A 20,652-nucleotide genomic window follows, 5' to 3' on the forward strand; every position below is an offset into this window, starting at 1 on the left:
TACCACTGAGCGACAGTCTCCAACCTTTTAATTTATTCGTTTATGGTTGTTGTTATTATTTGAATTTTCCAGAGGAGTTCTCTGTGTGGTCCTGGCTACCCTGGAACAGACATTGCAGAGACCAATCTCAGGTGCATCTATCTGCCTCCTGAGTGTTGGGACCATGTGGCATGTGACACCACTGCACGGCTATTTATTTATTTATTTATTTATTTATTTGGATTTGTTTTGCTTTTTCTTTTCTTTTTTCTTTTTCTTTTTCTTTTTCTTTTCTTTCTTTCTTTCTTTCTTTTTTTTTTTTTTTTTTTTTTTTTTTTTTTTTTTTTTTTGAGACAGGGTTTATCTGTGTAGCCCTGGCTATCCTGAAACTCACTCTATAGACCAGGCTGGCTTCGAACTCAGAAATCTGCCTGCCTCTGCCTCCCAGAATGCTGAGATTAGAGTTGAGTGCCACCACCAGCCAGCATCTATTTATTTTTAATCACAATCTTTTGAATGTTCTTATTGTTTGTTGGTTTTTTCGTTGGTTTTTAAAAAGGGTTTCTCAGTTGCCCTGTCTGTCCTGGAACTAGCTCCATAGAACACACTGGTGTCAAATTCAGGTATCCCATTCCTTTGTATCTGGGAAAACCCTGGAATAATGCTTGAATGATGTGAAGACATTCTTAGGAGGGTGAACTAGTCACAGACCTGAACTGCCATTGTGGAAACGGTCATTTTGGAGATACCTAACACGTAGTAACAAAAGTAGGAGTGGCACCTGTGTTTTCCATCCTTTGGGTCACGTTAGGCTTTTCCTCCATTTCTTAGAGAATCTAGAAAGTTAATGAGCAAGCTCACAAGTGGACGACCTGGTCTTTCTCTTGTAGCACTTGCAAATTTTTTTAAAACAATCTTTTTGCCAGCTACCATAAATCCCATATGGATTGTATAGACACACATATATATTTCCCCAGGATTTTTTTTTTTAAAAAATACATGACAATCTCTCCAGTCTCTCCAACCAATCTTTTGTTCTAAATAGCACAAGTAGACTTTGAACCTACAATCTTCTTGCTTCAACCTTCCAAGTCGCTGGAACTGTAGGACTGTCACCTGAGGTGGTTTCTTCACTGTGTGCCACAGTGCATCTGTGTAGGGAAAAGGACAACATACAAGAACTGGTTTCCTTCTGTCTCTCTGTGGGTTTCAGGTTTGGATGACAATGCTTTACCCACTTGCCATCCTGCCAGCCTCCTTCCTCCCTTTCCATTTACAAATAGGTTCACCAAGTCTGCTGATCTTTAAAAAAAAAAAACTATCCATTTTTATTTCCACTGACTTTTCTCTATTGGCTCTGCTCTAATCTTATTTCCTTCCTCCAAACACTTTGGAGTTTATTTTATTCCTATGACCCCAATTGTCAATATCGGGAGCTTGCTGTTTCATGTTTCTGGGCTTTTAATGCATTTGTAGCCATACAGTAGAGTGTGCCCTACAGGGAGCAGTTTCTCCTTAAAGCAGCAATAGCCATGACTCCTGTGTCCCTAGTGACTGGTAGAATTGTTACATAATTCCTTCAAAAGCTAATTTACTCATTTAACTGGGGCTCTTCTGAAATGTTTAGAGAGCCTCTTTTGAGTAAGAAAAGATGGTGGGATGGGTTAGCTTGCCATCTGTGAGGGGCAGTGTAAGGAACAGGACTTAAGGTGGTGTCATTGACCTTCTGGTTTTTCTTCCTAGGTGATTACAACTGAAAATCCAGTCACACAAAAAGTTTAACTCCATCCTCCAAACATCTGAGGTGCTTCAGTTTGTCCCAAGTCTTCCTGACACACAAGGAAAGGTTACAAGCTCGAGCTTAGTTTCAGGTTTTGGAGCCTCTCACAGCCCCTGTGAAGGACACACAGTGCAAGTCAGTCCAGAGTCATGACTTCCTGCAGTTCCACAGTGATGACCTCTGACTATTCTACTATCCCCCAGTCAGTCTCAACAGCACAGCCTGCAAGAGCCCTTAATATACCCCTTGCAGAGCCAGCTAAGGCTGGTCCTGTTGGACAAGAAGCTATGCCTGTTGTCCAGATGATCTCCACGGAGGGCTCACACCTGACAGATGTCAATGATAGCTCCAAGTCCTTACTCACTGGATACCAGATGACAGCAGCCATGGAAAACAAGGGGACCATTTCTATTGAAGAGAACCAGAACAACTCCCTTCATGATAATCAGCTAGCAACTGTTACTGAGGGCTCCATGGTGAACTTCAATGCTGACCAAACCTCATTTGAAGACTGTCCATTCATTTCCTGGGATGACCAAGCCTCCTACGGGGGTCAGATGGTGACTTCCAGTGCTGATCAGATTTACCATGGGCATCAGAATGTGGCCTTCAATAGGGAGCAGAATGTCTATAGAAGTCTGGTGACCACTGGCAGTGGTCACCAGACAAACTTTAGGGATCAGATGACAACCTACACTGACCAGAATGTCTACAGAGATAAGATGAGTGGTGATCAGATCTACTATAATGATCAAATGACAGTTCCCAATGGAATCCAGACTCTCCATGGGGGTCAACCAGTGCCCCATGATTCTAACCAGACTCTCTATGGGGGTCAGACAATGCCTTTTGATACGAACCAGACTCTCTATGGGAGTCAGCCAATGCCCCTTGATTCTAACCAGACTGTCTATGGAGGCCAACAAATGCCCCATGATTCTAACCAGATTCTCTATGGGGGTCAGAAAATGCCTTTTGATACTTCCCAGACTGTCTATGGGGGTGAAAAAATGCCACATGATTCTAACCAGACTCTCTATGGGGGTCAGACAATACCTCTTGATACTAACCAGTTTCTCTATAGAAATCAAATGAAAATCTCCACTGATGACTTCACCTATGGGACTCTGATGACACTCCCTAAGGGTAACCAAACTTTCTATGGCAGTCAGATGACAACTGCCAATGTTGAGCAGATAGTCTATGGGTTTCAGAAAATGTCCCTCAGTGGTAACCAGGCTCTCCATAGAAGTCAGAAGACCACTCCCAGTGATGAGCCAACCTTTGATGGAAACTCGATGACACCCTGTGATGGTAACCAAAGTCTCTATGGAGGTCAAAGGACAATCCACAATGGAGACCAGGCCTTCTATGAGAGTCAACCAATGATTCCCAGCACTAATGTATCTTACTACAGGGCTCAGAGAACTGATGTCCAGAATCTCTGTGGAAGTCCGAGGACAACCCCCAGAGATAATCAGACCTTCTACGGATACCATAGGACAACCGTGGATGGTAACCTAACCCTCTGTGGGGGCCAGACAACAACCCCCAATGGTGAGCAGACCTTCTACGACATGCAGATGACAACCTCCAGTGGGGACCAGACCAGTAATCCAGGATTGATGATGTCCCTTGACAGTAGCCAGATGCCCTATGATGACAGAAGCTTATACCATTCAAACTCACACTTGGACCCAGGACAGCCCTCAGCAAGCTCTTCAAACTTTCCTGTGCTACCAGGAAATCTCCCAGAGAGGAAGAAGAGCCTCAGGACTCAGAACCAAAAGAAAGGGAAGGCCCACATCTGCCCTAAATGTAGAAAGTCTTTTTCAAAATCTTGCCATCTCAAATGCCATGAACGCATTCACACTGGTGAGTGAGGATCTGTCTGTTCGTGGTGGTTGGGAGGAAAGTGGCTACACATCTGCCTTTATAAAAGTTTGACACTTATTTGAGATTATTGCCACTTCCTGGAGCTCTGCCTCTCCAGAAATCTTTTGGGAAGGGTGGCAAGTTTGAAGGTGGATTGAGAGGTTTTATTGATAATCCTGGCTGTAGGGGTAGTGTCTCATGTGCTCCAGCCTTCTGTGGTGACCTTTGCACTGCATGATGGGATAAGTGGTGTATCAATTTGTTCCCTTGTGGAGGTTTCTGGCCTCCTTTCCATAGATGAGTGCTTGCCATGCCATCTCCCTGGTCATGAACAGCCAGGTCCAAGAAATCCTACCACCTGAGTCTCCAGGGACAGAGGACTATTGACCATGTTTATTTCAGACTCTGCTTTCCCTCTTTGGGGACTCTCTTCTAGGACCATCTTCCTTGTCACTCACTCTTTCATTGGCTTTCTTTTTCATCCCTTCCTTGCCTCCTCTTTTCCTGTTTTTCTCTTTCTTCCTATCCTTGAAGTTCTCCTTTACCCTCCAACTCTTCTTCCTACCCAGCTTGTCCTTTTACTTCTGGTCCTCCCTGTCCATCTTGTTTAACTTGTGCTCTGACACTCTGGACTCTGGGCCCATCTTCCCCTGACTGTAATGAGCATCTCTTTGTCTCCGATACAGGGGAAAAGCCCTACAACTGCAAATTCCCGAAATGCACATGGGCATTCAAGCGCTCAGATGAGCTCTCCCGCCACATGAGGAAGCACACTAGACAATTGACCTTTGAGTGTGAATTCTGCCCCAACGCCTACACACGAAAGGACAACTTAAAGTCGCATCTAAAACGATGCCACCAGCCGGGTGGTGGTAGCACATGCCTTTAATCATAGCACTTGGGAGGTGGATTTCGGAGTTGGAGGCCAGCCTGGTCTACAGAGTGAGTTCCAGAACAGCCAGGGCTACACAGAGAAACCCTGTCTTGAAAAACAAAAAACAAACAAACAAACAAACAAAAATTCCAGGAGAGGGAAACTCACTTGAAGTGTAAATAAAGAATATATTGAATAAAATAACAATGATAATAATAATAATATTAACTGACTACTTTAAATGATTTTCAAAAGTTTTAGGAGATGTTTATTGGCTAAGACCTTACCTTAAGCTTACCAGAGGAGAACTTAAACCTCTGATATTTTCAAGGGGGATGCAAATCCTAATTCCCCTTGACAATTAACTGATGAGGGATGAATAGCTTTGAAGAAAGAAGAGGAAGCTGTCAGCCAACAACAGATCTGTTATATAGACTGTGATCAACTGTTGGCTGTTCACTTCATTGCTAATTTCTCATGTGCCCATAGCAGTTCTTTGGCAAAAGAGACCATTAGCATGGAATCATCTTTCTCAGTATCCGAGTAAATATTTACTACCCTATTATGAAGATGTTGCTGGGTTAATAGAGAATTGTAAGAAAGAATCCCAGACGTATATTGGGAAAGAAACTGCTGAAATATTTTATTCCTTACTCCAAACAGCAATTAAATTGTTTATTGTAGAATACTGATAGTTGGCCTATCGCATGTACAAATTTCTTAGGCAAAATTGATAATCATTATCCAAAAGACAAGTTGTTACACTTTTCCTCTATGCATGATTTTATGTTTTCTGTAAATTTATGTATGCACCCCATAGAAAATCTTCTTACTGTATTTATTGACGCCTCATCTAATGGGAAGGGAGCATGTGAGATTGGATCACATATTCACTCTCTTGGAGTTTACCCCAACTTCAGGACAAATAAGTGAACTATCTGCCAGAGACACTGTTTTGGAAATGTTCAAAAATCAAGTTTTTAATTTATATACTGATAGCCAATATATATCTCATGGTTTATGATTGCTTGAAACTTCCTATTTTAGATACTTCTAATTCTCAAATTTTGTAATTATGCAAATACAACTCACTCTAAGAGAAGGTACTATTTCTTAACATTATAGGTCATTTAAGAGCTCAAACTGTATTGCTGGGTGCCCTTGGGGCAATGCCACTGCAGATTTCTGTATGAGGCAGATTATAGGCCATACACAGGAACAATTAGCCAAACAATCTCAATCTCTACATCACCAAAATAGAAATAGCTTGAGACAACAATTGAGTTTGTTTTTCCAGCAGGACATGGGCTGGACCTGTTGTGCCCCCAGCACAGATGTGGCACCTGTGTAGCATAGATTTCACGGGGTCCCCAACAAATGGAGTGAGGGTTATTCCCAGTCTTACAGAGTGTGACAGGAATCCTTGGGATGGGGAGATCTCAGTGTCTTTTCCCTGGCTTGGCCACTGAGGCTTGCTATGCTGTCTCCAGTTAGTTCATGAGCAGCACAAATTATTTTTCTCTCTTTAAAGGTCTGTGTGCAGTCCAGTGTGTGGTCTCTTTTACTCATTTATTTGAGGTACTTTGAAAGTATTTTCCACTCAGGACCCTTAAGAGAGGGGCAGACCATAGATGCCTGGGACTACAGTTGTCCTGAGAAACATTTGAGGATCTTGGCCAACTCACTCTCAATACAGAACCACCACAATTACACCAATGACACTTTTGAAGTCCTGGCTGTCCTAGAACTCACTTCGTAAACCAGGTCTGCATTGAACTCAAGAGACCTGCCTGCATCTGCTTCCTAACACCCAAACACAATGGCATTTTTAATACCATGTTGTGAATATTTTTTAAAAAATGAACATCTATACAATCCCAGTGCCCAGGACCATGCAATCAGGAGTGGAGATGGCCACCCAGAACAACATCCTGGGATTCCTTCCACACAGTGAGAGGAGGCCAAAACACAGTACAACCTCCAGGGTTTTCCCCCACAGAGGCCAAATGAGGCAGAGAGGAGGAAGCCTCTCATTGCCCAGGAATGAGAAGAGAAAAAGAGAAGCAGACTGGAGTGGAGAGAAGGAAGACAGCTAGGACATGTGGAAAAGAGAGCTTGACCATGCATGGTGAGGAGGCAGGTGGACAAACACACAGCCTGGGAGCAGCATCTATGAAAAGGACTAGCTGGTAGCTAGTTCAGGACAGTTCTCTGATGGACTTGGACAGATCCTGTTTGTCCCCCTTGCTCAGGATCATAACTAGAATGCCCTCAGTGCAGCATCTGGATAACCGGGTATGGGTCCAAACACTCGAGGCTTGTTTTGGCAACAGGGCCCCAGACCAGAGCACAGTAGGACCACACAGTGACTCAGCACTGGTATGCTAATGAGGTGCACCTTAGTTCTCCTATCACAATGCAACACGCCCCTAAGCGAGGGCTGCTGAGCTATATAAGGGAGTCAAAAGACAGGCTCAGGGGGCCCCATGTTGGAGAAGAAAAGCAAGGTCCTGAATAAAGCACTGCAGAGAAGAACCTGGTCCTGTCACGTCTTTCCTTGTGGGACGATGTTGGGTGCGACATTTGGTGGCCCTTCCGGGGAAGGTTCAGAACTCTCAGCTTCAGGAGCGGTACCAGTATGTTCCCTGGGGAAGTAGGGATGATAAAGTTCGCCAGAGGGGCGGTGATAAAGTTTGCCGGCCTGGCAACAAGTTAGAGCATATGAAACACTATCTGTTGCTCGCAATACTGGCACCCACTGTGGCAGTTGCAGCACTGATATTGTTCCTGCTCTGTGAGTGTCACGAGACCCCAGAAGAATGCACATATAAAAGAGCGGTGCGAGACACCTGTGCTAACGCGTGTGTAGGTAAACATGGCCACAGGATGGGAAATTCTACCAGCCACCGATATTTGTGTCGCTAAAAGAGTTGTTAAACACCAGGGGGATTAAGCTTGGCCAAAAGAATCTGCAGTGTTTCATAGAATCCTGTGAAGCGGTGGCCCCATGGTTCGCTGTTTCTGGTAACCTATCTGTTGCCTCATGGGATAAACTTGGTAAAGATCTTGACAGGGCATGGGAGAAAAAGAACCTTAAACCAGACATGCCGCCCATTTGGAGGCTGGTTAGAGCTTGTCTAGAAGACAAAAACTGTGAGGAGGCAAAGAAACTAGGGAATAAGGCCCTGCAGGAACATCGGGAAAGCCAGTCAGAAAGAGAAAGTGAAACTAACAGATCTAAAAGGAAAGGGAAGCACAAGGAAAGGGAAACCTCCCCGTTTCGCTTATATCCCTCCCTGGAAATTTTTAGCTCTGATGATAGGTCAGAACAAGACAGTCTAGATGAGGAGGAAGAACAAGAATTAGAGGAGGAGGCTTTTGAATACGACAGGCACCACCACCCACAAGTTAATTTAGCTACACAAAAAGGGAAGGGCAGCAGCAAACTGATACCCTTCGCTCCACCTCCATATAGAGAGGAAAAGCCTTCTGTTAAACGCTTATTCTGTCCTGATACATGGAGGACCACATGCAGAGAATTAAGTTTGGCCCTCCCGGTCATGGAGCGCGAGGACGGGACGCGTTATCACCAGGCTCTTGAGTTTAAACATATTAAAGACATGGCTGAATTGGTACGTACCTACGGTATCACTGCAGCTTACACAGTTACCCAATTGGAGAGCCTGGCACGTACCGCTCTCACGCCTACAGATTGGCAGCAGCTGGCAAACTCACAAAATCGGTCAGCAGCTGAGCAACATTCGCTTCAGTGCCCTCAATCGACAGAAATGGTAAAATGGAAAGATATATTGTCCAATCAATGGCTTGTCCAAGATCCCATCATAACGAGATCAAGGGGAGCTGTTTGTGTTTTCCCGCAGGACAGGAACGATCCCATTTGGGTGCTGGAGCCACTGACGAGGAAAGTGAACCTCCAAGAGAGTGGAGAAGATGCTGAGACTTTAGTACTCATGGATATTGATCCTGATACTTCGTCTCCCCCTAGGGATGACAGAGAAGCTCACACTTTGGGCCATAGCAAAAACCTGGCCCATACCACTCCCTGTCCAAAGCCTTTTCCTGGGTCAAGGAGTGGGCAGGGATGTTAGCCATGGCCGCCCTTATGTGCTTAGCAGCCGTTATTTGTTTATGGTGCTTCTGTCATGTCAGACGAGAACAAATTGCACATAAAGCCATGGTCTACCAAGCACCCGTAGCCATGGACTCTAATGAGGATGTTTCTATCTGGCTTGCCTCCCTAAAAAATTGATAGCCTTCGCCCCAGGGTATGCCTCAAACCAACTAACTTCCAACGACACCCCAATACAGGCAACTTCTCAACACTTGGACCAACCTAGGACATGGGGCCTAGTGGGCGAGAGGGTAACCCTTCCATGGGTAAGACCACGTGGGGACTGAGATGACCTAAGACACGGGTCGTGGGTTACCACCTTCCAGGCAACCTGATTAGCCCCGGCAAGGGACAGCATCAATAAAATAAAATGGGGGGAGATGTGGGAAGCCACTTTATCCAGCACCATTGCAAGACGGCGCTTTCAGGAAAATTTTAGTCCTGGTAAACAACTCTGGTGCATGTGCGCTACAACAACACAGTGACTCAGTACTGGTATGGTAATGAGGTGCACCTTAGTTCTCCTATCACAATGCAACACGCCCCTAAGCAAGGGCTGCTGGGCTATATAAGGGCAGCAAAAGACAGGCTCGGGGCCCTGTGTTGGAGAAGAAAAGCAAGGTCCTGAATAAAACACAGCAGAGAAGAACCTGGTCCTGTCCCGTCTTTCCTTGCGGGACGAGGTCGGGCACAACATATGTGGGGAATATAAGAGTCATGGAAGGCAGAGGGATCGAGGAAACTTGGTTGGGTGGGGAGTGAAAGGGGAGGGTCAGGTGGGGAGAGGAGAGAGGGCCAAAGGCCCATGAGAAAGAAGTGACAGAAGAGACCCTGGGCTGGGCAGGAGAGGGAATTGATGCCAGTCAATACAGCCGAGATAGAACAGATTTGTCCTTCTGTCCAAAGGGCACTTGAGACAACTTTTCTCCTTTAGAGAAATATTGAAGTCATCCACTAAAAGGATTTACTTTATCACCCAGTCAGTCCTAGGTATTAGGAAAAAGTCATAAAAATTTAAAAAAATTAAGGGTCTAGTAGGTCCTAGCTACTGCAGGTTGCTTAAAGGATGTTTAACAACACAGAGCAGCTTGGGAGACAAGAACTTGTCCATAAACTGAAAACCACACCCACCTTCTCATTATGAGACACATGGCCAATTGCAGATACCCAGCAACATTCAGTTGCCTTGCCCTCTGTGAAAAGAATATGCACCTCCTAGCTGAGAGTTCTGCCTTCAATCACAAGAGACAGTTGGTCTGTGTCTCAGACAGACAACAAAGATTCCCAGGGGTGAGCACAAACCAACCTGTAAGGAATAGCCCAAAACCAAGCTCTCATAATGGTTGAACTAACCAGTTCAGCTAAAGCCATCCATATTAAACATACCCAGTGACCCTGGAAACAAAAAGAGAAACTTTAGTCTCTACTGCCTGGATGAAGAGGCAGGTGTCCTTGTCAGTCATGCAGGAATATGCCTTCCTGCCTAGGAAGGAACCTGGCCACTGATACTCAGGACTCCTGCTCTTCAAGACAAACAGAGGGCATGGTCTTGAACCTGAAGAATGAATTCCTCAGGCTCATGCTGGGAAAGTGAGTCAGCCTGTCTTTGCTTTTAAGTGGACAGATACAAATGGAAGTTCAAGTGGGCAACATATGTGGGCCAGGTTGCCCCAAAGATTTAAACATACTCTGCAGCCCTGTTGGATGAAACACTGAGGGCTGAATTCCTGTCCTTGCCTCAGAGATTTCCTGGGAAAACAGATTGTAATGGGGCCACTACTGGGCTGCTGCCAGACTTACAGACCTTGGCATCTGAGCTCAACCTAGAAAGGCCACCCTTGTACCTCAGAAGCTCCCTGTCCTGGAGAGCAGCCGAGGAAAGCAAGAGGAGCCTCTCTCAGAGGAGGACTGCTGCCCCTCTTCAGGTCCAACTCCTAACACTAAGAGACAGACAGGATTGAGAGGACCAAGTGATGGCTAGTGTCTTAGTCAGGGCTTCCATTCCCACACAAACATCCTGTCCAAAAGGCAAGCTGGGGAGGAAAGGGTTTATTCAGCTTACATATTCACATTGCTGTTCTTCAACAAAGCAAGTCAGGACTGGAACTCAAACAGATCAGGAGCTGATGAGGAGGCCATGGATGGATGTTACTTTCTGGCTTACTTCCCCTGCCTATCTCAGCTTGCTTTCTGATAAAACCCAGGACTACCAGCCCAGGGATGGCACCACCCACAATGGACCCTCCTCTTTAATCATTAATTTAGAAAATGTCTTACAGCTTGATCTTATGGAGGTATTTCCTCAAGAGAGGTTCCTTTTTCTTGGATAACTCCAGCTTGTGTCAAGTGGACACAAAACCGGCCAGCACAGCTAGGCACTGCTGCTTCTGCACAACAGAGCTTGTGGAAATAGCAAAGCCTCTGTACCAGCACAAAGGGAGACACTGAGCTGCTGATCTGGACTGAGACTTAAAGAAAAGACATTTGAAGCTTTCAAAACAGCTCTGACTTGGGCTCTAGCCCCATCAGTTCCAGATGTTTCAAAATCTTTTCAACTGCATGTCTATGAAACAAGACAGGGAAGAGATATATCCCAAACTTTGGGGCCATGGAAAATACCAGTGATAGACCTGTCCAAATGCTTAGACCATGTAGCCACAGACATGTCCACCTGTCTAAGAGCAGTGACTGCTTCTGTTAGTCTACTGGACAAAAAGACAAAAAAACCAGGCAACTCTGAGTCAGAAACTCATGCTCACAATACCCTATGGCATGGTTGAGTCTCTCTCCTAGACCACCAGAACCTGCCTGTTCACTGCCTATGTGACCCAAGAGCAGGCCCCCTTCCTGGGCCACCCAAGAAACTGGTTTGAAAATCCCAGTCACCAATTCTGCTAAACCCTTGCCAGAGGAACAATCTCAGGTGTTCATCCAACAGTGTCACAAGAAAAAAGAAACGCAGACAAAAAAGTAAAAAAGGAAGAAAAGAAAAGGTGAAACCCAGTTTGTAGAAGTTTGATTTGGCTTCATGCCAGGTACTTCATCAAGAAGGACAGCATTGATCAATCTGAGCCAGGTTCTCAGATGAGGAAAGGAAAGGCTATCACTGTATTCAGGAACAGATTTTATATATTTACTCCCACACGTGTCCATGGTATGAGGCTTAGAAAAAGACAGTTTCTCAACTACTAGGGGAAAGGACATGACAAAAAACAAAAAACAAAACAACAACAACAACAAAAAAAAACCCCAATCTCGTCACTCCAAGAGGCTTTTTGCCTTCCCCTCCAAATTGCTGTCCTCCATTCCTGGACCACTGACCTGGCTGGCAGTATGCTATTGACTCTAAGACTGGTGGGGCTGAGTGATAACTAATGACATACTCCTATCTGCTGATACATAAGACTCCACGGTAAAGAAGAAATGCTCTGGGCAACGGTGGTACACTCCTTTAATCCCAGCAATTGGGAGGCAGAGGCAGGCAGATTTCTAGTTCAAGGCCAGCCTGGTCTACAGAGTGAGTTCCACAACAGCCAGGGCTACACAGAGAAACCCTGTCTCGAGGAAGAAGAGGAAGAAGAGGAAGGCTACGTATCCATCAAACTTTCTCAGTAGCTCAGACTAAGTATGTATTCCTAGAGTGGATGCCCAGTGTGAGATGGCTCAGCCATACCCCAGGTTACTGCTCCAACAAATCCAAAACAGAGAGCCCGTACCCAGGACAGGGTCCAAATGACAGCCCAAGACACTGGCAAACCCAGGGGAAAACTGACCTCATCGAGATCAGCCTACCCGGGAAGGCTGAATGACTTGCTGGTTTTTTAGAGATGTGTTCTCCAGGTGGGTAGCAGATTTCTGCACCTAGACTGAAACTGCTCAAATTGTAATTTCAAAGCTCCTCCTGATTTAGCTCCCCTTAGCAATGGAGTCCAGCAATGGCCTAGGTTTCAGAGGCAAAACCTCTCAATTAGTAGCTAAACATTTAGATATAAATTGAAAACTTCCTTATGTGTAAAAAAGTTCTGCGAAGGTAGAAAAACAAAACTCTAACAAAGCTGTCAAAGAGGCCAGCAAAGAGCCTGGATAGACCACCTTCCTTGCCTTGCTTGGGGTGTGCTCAGCCCCACTTAGGGAGGGATTTACCCCAGGACATTGTGTTAGGAAGATTTCTCTCATTGCTCCCCAGGATCAGAGAGCAGCAGTAGGCAGAACTCTAACCATTCCTTCCTCAAGTCCCTCCAGGCCCTCCAGTCCTCCATAAAGGCTTCTCACCAGGCTTTCCAGGAGACCCAGGGGACCTCCAGTTCTGCCACATTTCACTTTCTTGGAACCCAATGATGTCATCTGGGTCAAAAGGATGGTCTGAGGGGGACAAGGACAACCTAGAAAGGACCTTCCGGTGACTCTCTCCACTCTGATGGCAGTGAAGGTAGCTGACCTTTGCCACGGATCCACCACCCCCAGGCCTGAAAGTGGAATTCCACAAATGCTGCCTCCCAATGGACTATCTCCCAGATTGCAGGCCTGTGGGAAGTAAGGTTTCATTGTGTGCTGGGCCTTCTACTGCCTGTCCCTGTACTTCCTCCTGAGTCTTGTGCTTTTTCCTATGGGGTTGAGTATGGTCTAACACCCACCACCCTTAGGCCTGGACTTCGAAACTGAGGAACATGTTAGCTCCTGTGAATACAGACTAGCAACCCACATTCATCTAGAGTTCTACTAGTCTCGATGTTTCAAGTGTCTGGGTGTCCTGGAGAAATATAAACATTTACCATGACACATAAATATGTCATTTACAATTTTATGCATGTCCAGTTGCAGGGACCCCTGTTGCCTGGAACAGAGGGATTCCCACTGCAAAAATTAGGGTTGTAATACTGAGGCTTCCTGAAAAATTCCTTCAGAACGATTCTGGCTTTGGGAAAACAGGAAACCTGGGGCATCAGACTCTACTTCTCATGAAGGGTCTCTGAAAATAGAGTTCATATTTCCGGACAGGAATCTGCCAGGTTGACTCTTTATGCTTAGACACCAGACCCGACTACTAAACAGGGATAGGAACTAATGTGAGTGTCAGCCCAGTGACTGACAAAATATTGTCTCTGTGGGTTGTTGGCTCACTCTCCTCTGTCTGAATCTTCCCTATTGAATAGCTTCCCCAGGAATTCACATAGGAAGGATCTAGTCTCAGAAAGTGCAGGTGGTGGTGGGTGATGGTGGTGATAGTGACCTTTGTGTTCAACAGAAACACTCAAGGGACAGGCAGCCACCTGCGATCTTCCTGCTGAAGTTGAGTACTAGGTTTTGGTAGTGAACTCATTTCTCCCCAATAATCCACAGAAAACTGAAGTTAAAATGCAGTTAATTTGCCATTTGTTCGGTCACTGCCACCAAACACATTAAAGAAATGTCTCAAGACAATGTGATTGCATTGCAAGTATGATAACAGTCCCAAGATGGCCCTCCCAGTGCAGTCATCCTGGGATGGAAAGGCTGGATTTTCTTGTTTGTTGCTGTAGACAACTGGTTGTATTTCTTCTCTCCCACTCTTTGCCTCTCTCCCTCCTTCTCGCTCCCTCTCCATCCTGCCATCTCTCTCTCTCTCTCTCTCTCTCTCTCTCTCTCTCTCTCTCTCTCTCTCTCTGAGACATGGCTTCATGTAGCTCAGGGCAACCTCTAACTTCTTTTTTTTTTTTTTTTTTTTTTTTTTTTTTTTTTTTTTTTGAAGTTTTTTTTTTTTTATTTGATATAATTTATTTACATTTCAAATGATTTCCCCTTTTCTAGCCCCCCCCACTCCCCGAAAGTCCCGTAAGCCCCCTTCTCTTCCCCTGTCCTCCCTCCCACCCCTTCCCAGTTCCCCGTTCTGGTTTTGCCAAATACTGTTTCACTGAGTCTTTCCAGAACCAGGGACCACTCCTGCTTTCTTCTTGTATCTCATTTGATGTGTGGATTATGTTTTGGGTATTCCAGTTTTCTAGGTTAATAACCACTTATTAGTGAGTGCATACCATGATTCACCTTTTGAGTCTGGGTTACCTCACTTAGTATGATGTTCTCTAGCTCCATCCATTTGCCTAAGAATTTCATGAATTCATTGTTTCTAATGGCTGAATAGTACTCCATTGTGTAGATATACCACATTTTTTGTATCCACTCTTCTGTTGAGGGATACCTGGGTTCTTTCCAGCATCTGGCAATTATAAATAGGGCTGCTATGAACATAGTAGAGCATGTATCCTTATTACATGGTGGGGAATCCTCTGGGTATATGCCCAGGAGTGGTATAGCAGGATCTTCTGGAAGTGAGGTGCCCAGTTTTCGGAGGAACCGCCAGACTGCTTTCCAGAGTGGTTGTACCAATTTGCAACCCCACCAGCAGTGGAGGAGTGTTCCTCTTTCTCCGCACCCTCTCCAACACCTGCTGTCTCCTGAATTTTTAATCTTAGCCATTCTGACTGGTGTAAGATGAAATCTTAGGGTTGTTTTGATTTGCATTTCCCTAATGACTAATGAAGTGGAGCATTTTTTAAGATGCTTCTCCGCCATCCGAAGTTCTTCAGGTGAGAATTCTTTGTTTAACTCTGTACCCCATTTTTTAATAGGGTTGTTCGGTTTTCTGGAGTCTAACTTCTTGAGTTCTTTATATATATTGGATATTAGCCCTCTATCTGATGTAGGATTGGTGAAGATCTTTTCCCAATTTGTTGGTTGCCGATCTGTCCTCTTGATGGTGTCCTTTGCCTTACAGAAACTCTGTAACCTTATGAGGTCCCATTTGTCAATTCTTGCTCTTAGAGCATACGCTATTGGTGTTCTGTTCAGAAACTTTCTCCCTGTACCGATGTCCTCAAGGGTCTTCCCCAGTTTCTTTTCTATTAGCTTCAGAGTGTCTGGCTTTATGTGGAGGTCCTTGATCCATTTGGATTTGAGCTTAGTACAAGGAGACAAGGATGGATCAATTCGCATTCTTCTGCATGCTGACCTCCAGTTGAACCAGCACCATTTGTTGAAAAGGCTATCTTTTTTCCATTGGATGTTTTCAGCCTCTTTGTCGAGGATCAAGTGGCCATAGGTGTGTGGGTTCATTTCTGGATCTTCAATCCTGTTCCATTGATCCTCCTGCCTGTCACTGTACCAATACCATGCAGTTTTTAACACTATTGCTCTGTAGTATTGCTTGAGGTCAGGGATACTGATTCCCCCAGATTTTCTTTTGTTGCTGAGAATAGTTTTAGCTATCCTGGGTTTTTTGTTGTTCCAGATGAATTTGATAATTGCTCTTTCTAACTCTGTGAAGAATTGAGTTGGGATTTTGATGGGTATTGCATTGAATCTGTATAGTGCTTTAGGCAAAATGGCCATTTTAACTATATTGATTCTACCGATCCATGAGCATGGGAGGTTTTCCCATTTTTTGAGGTCTTCTTCCATTTCCTTCTTCAGAGTCTTGAAGTTCTTGCCATACAGATCTTTCGCATGTTTGGTAAGAGTCACCCCAAGATACTTTATACTGTTTGTAGCTATTGTGAAGGGGGTCATTTCCCTAATTTCTTTCTCAGCCTGTTTATCCTTTGAGTATAGGAATGCCACTGATTTGCTTGAGTTGATTTTGTAACCTGCCACTTTGCTGAAGTTGTTTATCAGCTGTAGGAGCTCTCTAGTGGAGTTCTTTGGGTCACTTAGGTAGACGATCATGTCGTCTGCAAATAATGATAGTTTGACTTCCTCCTTTCCAATTTGTATCCCTTTGACCTCCTTATGTTGTCGAATTGCCCGAGCTAGTACCTCAAGTACAATATTGAAAAGATAAGGAGAAAGGGGGCAGCCTTGTCTGGTCCCTGATTTCAGTGGGATTGCTTCAAGTTTCTCTCCGTTTAGTTTGATGCTGGCTACCGGTTTGCTGTATATTGCTTTTACTATGTTTAGGTATGGGCCTTGAATTCCTGTTCTCTCCAAGACTTTAAGCATGAAAGGATGCTGAATTTTGTCAAATGCTTTTTCAGCATCCAATGAAATGACCATGTGGTTTTGTTCTTTGAGTTTGTTTATGTAGTGGATTGTATTGATGGATTTCCGTATATTGAACCAACCCTGCATTCCCGGGATAAAGCCTACTTGATCATGGTGGATGATCGTTTTGATGTGTTCTTGGATTCGGTTGGCAAGAATTTTGTTGAGTATTTTTGCATCGATGTTCATAAGGGAAATTGGTCTGAAGTTCTCTTTCTTTGTTGGATCTTTGTGTGGCTTTGGTATCAGCGTAATTGTGGCTTCGTAGAAGGAATTGGGTAGTGTTCCTTCTGTTTCTATTTTGTGGAATAGTTTGAAGAGTATTGGTGTTAACTCTTCTTTGAAGGTCTGGTAGAATTCTGCACTGAAACCATCTGGTCCTGTGCTTTTTTTGGTTGGAAGACTTTCTATGACTCCTTCTATTTCTTTAGGCTTTATGGGACTCTTTAGATGGTCTAGTTGGTCCTGATTTAATTTTGGTATTTGGTATCTGTCAAGGAAATTGTCCATTTCCTCCAGATTCTCCAGTTGTGTTGAGTACAGGCTCTTGTAGTAGGATCTGATGATTTTTTGGATTTCCTCAGTTTCCGTTGTTATGTCTCCCTTTTCATTTCTAAGTTTGTTAATTTGGATACTTTCTCTGTGCCCTTTGGTCAGTCTGGCTAAGGGTTTATCTATCTTGTTGATTTTCTCAAAGAACCAGCTCCTAGTTTTGTTGATTTTTTGTATGGTTCTCTTTGTTTCTACTTGATTGATTTCGGCCCTGAGTTTGATGATTTCCTGCCTTCTACTCCTCCTGGGTGAAATAGCTTCTTTTTGTTCTAGGGCTTTCAGGTGTGTCATTAAGTTGGTAATGTATGCTCTCTCCATTTTCTTTTTGGAGGCACTCAGGGCTATGAGTTTTCCTCTTAGCACTGCTTTCATTGTGTCCCATAGCAAGCACTGAATGATCTCCCCTTGACTCGATTAACAGTTATTCAATGAACTGGCACCATGATCAATGAATTCCACACTAGAAAAATATTGGTGAGTCACAGATTAAAACAAACAAAAAAAATTCCACTCCATTCTAGAGGATCACAGGAAGAATATTCATAGCCAATGGTGTGGCAAGCTTCTCAAAATGAAAAGGCAAAGCAGAAGATAAACGGGTCAACTGAAATTAAATTTGGCCTCTGTACTTGTGTATACTGGAGTGTCTATACTGGACTGTCTATACTGGAGTCCTTACAAGAGAGACCACAGGGAGTAATTAGAGAAGTCTGGGGAAATCAGTGTAGCAACTGGTAAGAAAGGAAAGTTCTAGTAAAGGACGCCATTCACCATCAGGATCACCAAAATTAAACTCAGTGGGTTCAAGAAATGTGTGAGGGGCTCAGTCAGACAAAGCAGCATTTCCTTGTGAGGGAGGACAGACAATGGGGTTGCTGCACATATGGAGAGAGAGGCAGAATTGGGACAGATTTTTTTGAAGCCCCTGTAAGCCCAACTACGAGTTTGCCCTTGCAGCATAAACCTGTGTCCTAGGCATCTACAGGGGGCCAGATACTCAAGTCGCCTGCTGCAAGGCAAATGCCACACAGAGCCAAGCTGGCTGGTCTCTAGACCAGCAGTTCTCAACCTGGTGGGTTGTGACCCCTGGGGACCGATGATCTCAAATGACCCATTCACACAGGTGGAATATCAACAACCCTGCACATCAGACATTGACATTACAATTCATAAGGTTAGCAAAATTTCATGTATGAAGAAGTAACAACAATGATTTTATGGTTGTGGGTAGGGTCTCCATGGCATGAGGAACTGTGATAAGGGTGGCAACCTTGGGACAGAGGACCTGGTGCCCAGCTTCCCTGCCTGTCCCATCTCTTATATCTCTTAAAGCTACTTAACACCACATTGCAGGTGGCCCTTAGCCTGCAGAGATCTGCAATGTGCCCTCTAGGGGATCTGTCCTGCTAAACATTCCATTAGACTCTGCCTCCTAGAGCAGGTTTCTCAGGCAGCCACACCCCTCAAGGGCACAACCTGCTACCTTAGACTATCAGCAGTGGTTATCTTAACACAAGATAAGCTCTTCTGCAGACATCAGTCTTCTTCTGGACTCCTCCACATCCACCCCAGGAGGAGATCAGTGGGTTCACGAGGTACAAACCAGGACATGGAGTCTACCTGCTGCCTGTGCTCTTGCCTAGTTAGTACCTGGGCTACAGATGAGTGTAGCCAGGACAAACTGCCTGCAGGCAAGGATTCCCTTACAGTGAAGATCTGCAGATGTGGCTGCCTGCTGACTCGGGTGCATCTTCCCATCCTCCCAGTCCTCTCAGCTCCAGAGGGAAGGTTAACAACCTTTGCCCCAGGCATTCTCAGGAACTCCAGATTCTCAGCCAGGAGGATGGATAATCCAAGGCTTCTGTGGACTCCTAAGTGGGCTGAAGATCAGGCCAGGGAGGAAAGTTGTTTCTTTCATTTTATTGCAGATTTTTTGCCAAGTGAAACTGTACCCATCACATGCCCCTCCTCTATACCCAATCACCACCTTCCTCCAACAAGGCATCCATAGCCCCTTTCAGCTAAAAGTTTCCAAACATCATTCCACTGATATCAGTGCCCTTGGGTCCAATCATCTCTGAACTGTGCCACCATTTAGAGAGGAAGCCTTTGACTTTTGAGTCCTTGGAGATTTATTACTCACCGGGAGAATGAAGTGTACCTGGACGTACATCCACTCCTTCAAAAACTTGACAACACTCCCCCACACTACAGTGAGTATGGGTTCTGATTTAGATATGCGCCGTTCTTTTCCTCCTGTCCACGCCTCTCCAGGCTCCACTGCCCCAGGCCTGCTAAGAGCATTTTACACTTATGCTCAAGAATAATGTTCATTGAAATGCAAACACTGTTATATAAATACAGAATCCTATTAGTTATAGGATTGTTTTATCATCACACACAAAAGGAAAGGAGGAATTTCCAATCGTGTGCTATAAACAATGCGCCTGGGAGGCTGCAGTCTGTAGTCCTGGTTGCTTTGGCGGCAGGCAGGCTGCTCTCTGCAGACCTGTGTGCTAGGGAAAAGATCCATGGTCCTAGAGGGAGAATTTGTCCCCTCAGAAAAGCACTGCACCTCTTGTGGGACCCCAAGGCAAAGCAGTTGTTTTGTTTATAGGGTTTCTCCTGCAGGAACAAGCAACAGCTCATAGTTGTGTGGAATGAGATGAAGAAGCTGCAACTGTTTCGACCATTTTCAGCCATTAGGGAGCGCTGGCAGGTCCTGCTCAGGGAAGGTCAGGCCCAGGTCTCTGTAAACTGCTCAGCTCAGGCAGTGGTCAGACACCATGGGTGCTGGGTAAGGGGCCTTGTTGGTTTATTAACATGGGGAGGATTCGGAATTGAAAATTTAAAGACATTTGTTTGTTGGTTCAGGTGGGTGCACTCTGACATCCCAGCAAATGGGAGGGAGAGGGAAGCAGGTTGACACACGTTTGAAGCCAGTCTACAGACAGACTCTCAGGCCAAGAGAGCTACACCATGACAGCCTGCCTACAAAAACAAGCCAAAGAGCAAAACAACAGAATCAGGGAAGATAAGACTGAGACCTCATTTTAGAGGAGAGGCTCCTATACAAAACAGGCCGTCATGAAAATCCAAAGAACCCAAGTGTCCTCCCAGGCACCGGAACAAAGTAAGATGGCTGGTGGCTTGAACATCTGGATTTGGATTTCTGAGAGTTGTGCCGGCAGGTTCATGGACAAGGTGCTGAAGTCAGGCTTGTCCTCTCCCAGGGGGCTCTGTATCAACGCCGACCTCCTCCCTGTGTGTTCACAACCTCCCTGCCCTACACACAGACACACACAAATTCATCTTCCTACAACATCAGTCTTATTGTCATATTTTCTTTGTTTCTTTTTTTTAGGGGTTAGGGGTCATGAAAGGGTCTCACTAAGTAGCCATGGCTATCCAGGAACTCACTGTGTAGGCCAGGCTGGCCTTATACTC

This window comes from Apodemus sylvaticus, chromosome 3 (genome assembly GCF_947179515.1).
Source record: "Apodemus sylvaticus chromosome 3, mApoSyl1.1, whole genome shotgun sequence".
Taxonomy (NCBI): domain Eukaryota; kingdom Metazoa; phylum Chordata; class Mammalia; order Rodentia; family Muridae; genus Apodemus; species Apodemus sylvaticus.